Raw genomic sequence first — 5172 nt, 5'->3', positions numbered from 1 at the left:
GGCGGGCAGCGAGCGCTCGGTCCCGCCCGACGCCGCCTCACGGGAGAGGCGGGCGGGGAAAGCCCCGCGGCGCTCCGGGGAGAGCTGGGGAATCCTTAAATAACCGTTCCTGTATTTGCCGAGGAGATCGGAATTCCGCACGGCAATAATCAAGTAAGGATGCCGAGGTTTAATCTGCAGAGGCCTTATGGTTTCATAGGTCTAGTGGGGGGTTTTTTGTTTGTTTGTTTGTTTTTTTCTAATAAGGTTTGTTTCCTTTTCCCCGTGTAACTAGTCTTGTAATACGGAGTAAATACGGTAAAAATACCGTGGTGGTTGAAGTTTTTTGAAGTTCCTCCAATGTTGAAGGAGTCAACACCGAAGGCATCGGCCAGAATCACCTCTTACAGCGTGTAGGTCATGCCTGCACTTTTGGGCTGCACAGCATAAAAATCTCCTGGTGCATCTATTGCAGAGGTGTATTGTTGTTTATGCAGATGACCTGAGTGCTGGAACTGTTTGCCTGATATAAATTAAGAGGTTTTCAATTTACTGTGCCTATATGGTTAGGAGCATATCACTGTTGGGCAATAGATTTCCTTAGTCGATTACTTTATAGGTATGCCAAACATGCGCCTTCATCCACAAAAATCTTCTGAGTTAGGAGTGACCTCAGTTGCTGGAAAGATTATCTCTTGTAAGCCTACCACTTACAATCTTTCTTCATAAACTTAATTATTTTCCTTCTTGAACTTCCCCACCTCATCTGGGAGAGTGTGTTAAATTCTGGCATCAAAGCCAACCTCCGCGTTGCTGTGTGCTTCCCATAATTGTGGCTTCTCCTCTCTACACCTTTACCTTTCCACTCATGCAGGTTCTCCTCTTTGCCTTGTTGTAGAAAGAAAAATCACGCAAGTTTTGCAGAGCTTGAGTGCTCTAGCAGCATTACTGCTCTAGCAAACTTCTAGATAAAACAATTTGAACAATATTATGCATATAGATATGCTTTGCTTTTGTATGTAGCCACTAGCTGAAACCAGATAGCTTTTTTGTTCTGTTGCATAAGTAATGAGAAACAGTTGTTTCTTACCTGTTTATTCGTTGCTAATCTTCTTTCCCTTAGGGTTAGGTAGTAGCTGTACTATTTTTGCATTTCTGTTTCTGATAACAGCCATAGTCTTCCTGGTTTTCCCTACTTCCAGAACAGCTACAAAAAATTCCCTCTTAGGTAGCAGTATATTCCCCCACAGGCAGTCGAGGAGGCTCTATCTGCTTGTGTCCAGTTATCTTGAACAAAGCCATAGAGTCCCATTTGCAGTGAAGAGCTTGCCGGGATAAAGAGCCAGCTGGAAATGCAAAGGAGCAAGCGTTATACATCCAACCAATTTGCAGGAATTCCACTAAATCTTTGTAGGGCCACATTTTAGCAATGGCCAGGTTATAGTTCAACTGAAAACAAACATGATTTTATAAAGGCTTTCAGTAACTAGCTTTTTGTTTTTGTGAGGCAGGTCAGTGGGGTCAGAACAAAAAAAAATATAGTATCCAGGTGGCACAGCAATGGAGGATAGGTAATTAAAAGTGTTAAAAGACACTGAAGGAAATATTTCACCATGCATTTCCTTTTCCAAAGGTCTGGTTCGTTTACTTTGTGGGCTCGGTGGCTGATTTGAATATCCCTCCTACTTCAGATCTTGAGCTGCATTAGGCCAGTAGTGCACAGCTGGGTTTATGAAATAAAAATGAAAGTGTCTGTAAAGCTAAAAATGGTTGTGGAAATGTTCTAAAGTTCAGAAAGCCTAAGAACAGAGGAGACAAATTTCAGGGCCAAACAGACTGCTTAACAATGAATTTACTTAGAACTAGCCTGCTTGGTTTTGATCTGCTGTACTCTTGTCTCTCCCTCCTCAGAGGGCTTGGTAGTTCAGAGTTGGGCTGTTGCATACATTTCCAGGGTTTGAAATCTGGAAAAAAACTTTTTGTTTCAAAAGCAAAGGGTTAGCTGAGAACCAGTCAGCTACTAGTGCTCACAAGAGTATGTACTGCAATTAGTAAAGAATACCTAATTTACTAAAAGGATAACAAGTTCATTTTGTCAATGAATACAAAAACAGATATTGAGGGGGTTTGAGAAAGGAGCAAAAGAGATTTGACAACAGAAATTCTTTTTCCATGCCTAAATATGCTCTGTGCTACTTTCTTTCAGTAAAAACCTTAGACTTTAGTCGCTTTCAGTTTAAATATGTCTTCTTGGTATGAAGCACATGAAGTAAAATAAAAAATAAGGTGACCTAGAGGCTGTGGTGCCATCTGCTTCCATCCTATTTCAGAATTGCACGCCTGTGTTGTGAACTCTTTACAGTGTGCACTGAAATGGTATCCAAAGTATGTTTCTCGTGCTCTTTCCTAGGGAAATTCCAGTCCCTCCACTGCTGGAACCAGAAGTCAGGGTAGCAGGATAGGAAATAAAAGCATGTGTAAACATTTATAGTCCTAAGCTCCAAGTTCAATGCCACTACTATATGATGCCAGCTGTAAAAGCCTGTGGTGTGGAGCGATAAAGGAATTGTTTCGTATAAATGCATTACTCTTGTTCTTTGGATGTTACATAAAATCCCTCCCCCTCCTCTTTGCTTACAAATTAGTTTTTATACACCGGGGTCGGGAATCCTCTGGTCATATACTCCAAGCGTGTCTGGCTAAGGATTGCTTTGAAATGGAGGTGAGGACAGAGAGAGGATGTCTTAAAGAGAAGCCTAATTTTACATGTGTGTTAAGAAAGAAAACAGGAAATTTAGTCCTGCAAGGAGACAAGAAGGGAAGTGTTCATGGATCATGATGGTAGCTTGTTTAGCTATAGATCAGAAGGCACTGCAAATTTTGGGAGTTTACTTTTTTTGATTCCTGGCAGAGGCGTGGTCAGCTGTAAAAGTTTCCTCTGCAGAGAAAAGGGCTAGGTACAAGCTAGTTCTTGCACCACAGTCACGGTGTTTCTGCTAGCAAATTGTAGGGCTGGGTCTTTGAGTCATCACTCTCGGCTAGCTTCTCTTGTGTCACTTCACAGTTGTGATTCAGAGGGACACAACGTGCAACAAAAACCGTCTGGCTTTGCTAGGTCATCAGCTTTTATATTCTGAAATCCTAAATGGTGCTGATAGTTCTTGCAGCAAACTACTAACATTTACCTGATCTCTTGAGTCAGTATGATGAACTTCACTGGAAGCTTGTTCCACTGGAATACTTCCTGGTGAAGACACCACTTTTCTTTCATATGGTAACATCAGTAGAAGCAACAAGTTGTTGTTATTTAAAAGCGTGTAAAGATGTGATGAGTGAAGTGCAAATGCCTCAGGCAGAGGAAAAGGCATTCGGGTCACTGGTGTCAGACAGCTCTGGTGCTCCTTTGAAAGACAAGACATTTGGGATGAATATTAAAAGCTTGGATGTTTGCTCAGGGTTCAAATTTCAGGTTCTGTATCTTTGAAGAGAAAAGGGCAATTCCAGCAGTTGAGAAACCTGATCCCTTATGGAGGTGTTCTGCTCTTAACAAAAATGTTCAGTTTTTGGACTGCCCCCACAAATCCCCTTACTGTGAAATTTTTCAGTCAGCCCTTTTCTACAAGTTTCTCCCGAAAACTGGCAAGGTTAAGGATAATCTTTATCAGAAGTCCAGTGTGTAGTATGGGCATCATGTAGCTGTAATAGAAAACAGGGTAGAGTTTTCCCTATTAAGTGAGGAGAGGAGCAGCAGAAAGGTGACTACAGAGACTGGTTTTGTGTAATTCTTGGCTGTGTGAAACCACTCGCCTACGTGCTGTTGTTGTTGACTGAATTATTAGGTGGTTGTGATAAATAAATAATTGTGATTCGTGAAACAAATGGGTGACTACATCAAAATAAAACAAACGGATTGTAAAACTTAATTACACCCCATAAAGAAATAAAACAGACCCTTACAAGGTCAAGGGGCCCTAAAACCTCCCTACTATCCTAAGAATAAAATATGGTAGAACTTTAAATCTTTTAGGTACCTATTGGTCCAAGAATGCATGAATTATGACTGGTTGTAGAGATAACCATTTAGCTTTAGCTGTAAGAAAACCCATATATTAAATGCTTAGCAAAAAACTGTAAAATGTATATGTACATGATATAATTAATATGCATGAAGTAGCTAAGATAAATGCCAAATGTACACTGTAGTGTGTATGCAGATTTGGGAAACTTGTCCCCGTTTCTGTCACCCAGCCGGCTGCTTGCTTTTACCATATAACAAACTCCTATTTAAAAACTTATAGAAACAAGACTTTGTTTATCACAGTGGTGATACAGAAATCTCCAGCTATGTTTCCCAGATGTGGCTGGTAAGAGATGACGCTTCTCATGCTGCTTTCTGCTCCAGCCTTGTTCCGTTGTCTTTGGACAGTGAGGGAGGAGGAGCATTCACCAAGCAGTTCATCTCCTGAAAGGCTGCAGGGGGGAGCTGGGGGTGTTTGTCCCTGGTGGAAAAGAGAGCAGGGGTCTGTTTCTCTGGCCTAGTGGCCCACTGCTGGCATTGTGCATGCTGCATCTGGAGCCTGTGTTCAAATCAGCCTGCGGCCTTGCTCCTTACATGTGCACAAGGGAGCCTTTTTGAAGAAAATGCAGTGTGTTACAGGCAGGGCTCCGCCGTGAGGGCAAAACGAGGCAGTCTCAGCAACACAAGGACAGTGAGCTGACCTCAGGTGTTCAGATCCCACAGCCTGGTGTGGCTCTCTTCAGGTACAGAATGTGTGTTTTGTACACAGAGATTAAACATGGCACGTGGTGGAGTATGTGATGGAAAGAGTGTTTTTCAAAAATATTTTGTAAAAAGAGCCTCTGTTGAAGAGACTGGAAGGTGGGCAAAGGAGGGAGTGTCGATCAGGTGGAAGGCAGGAGGGCTCTGCAGAGGGACCTGGATGGGTTGGAGAGTTGGGCTGATTCCAACAGGATGAGGTTCAACAAGGCCAAGTGCCGGGTCCTGCACTTTGGCCACAACAACCCCAAGCAGCACTACAGGCTGGGCACAGAGTGGCTGGAGAGCAGCCAGGCAGAAAGGGACCTGGGAGTTTGGATTGACAGGAAGCTGAACATGAGCCAGCAGTGTGCCCAGGTGGCCAAGAAGGCCAATGGCATCCTGGCCTGGATCAGGAACAGTGTGGCCAGCAGGAC

The 5172-nt window shown here is 43.0% G+C and overlaps 1 protein-coding gene across 2 annotated transcripts in view; it reads left to right on the top strand.

The window, feature by feature from the left end:
* Positions 1–15: 15 nt before the first annotated feature.
* SLC66A2 (solute carrier family 66 member 2) overlaps positions 16–5172 on the top strand; it is a 73253-nt gene continuing 68096 nt past the window's right edge. Inside the window, exon 1 of one of the 2 annotated variants that reach the window (XM_032705253.1) lies at positions 16–153. The gene's annotated coding sequence lies outside the window, so the exon portion shown is untranslated. The remainder of the gene's footprint in view (positions 154–5172) is intronic. The other variant, XM_032705268.1, reaches the window with a different exon arrangement.

Source organism: Chiroxiphia lanceolata, chromosome 1, assembly GCF_009829145.1.
Source record: "Chiroxiphia lanceolata isolate bChiLan1 chromosome 1, bChiLan1.pri, whole genome shotgun sequence".
Lineage (NCBI taxonomy): Eukaryota > Metazoa > Chordata > Aves > Passeriformes > Pipridae > Chiroxiphia > Chiroxiphia lanceolata.
The sequence above is the reverse complement of the archived record's forward strand: the minus strand, read 5'-3'. Positions and strand labels throughout refer to the sequence as shown.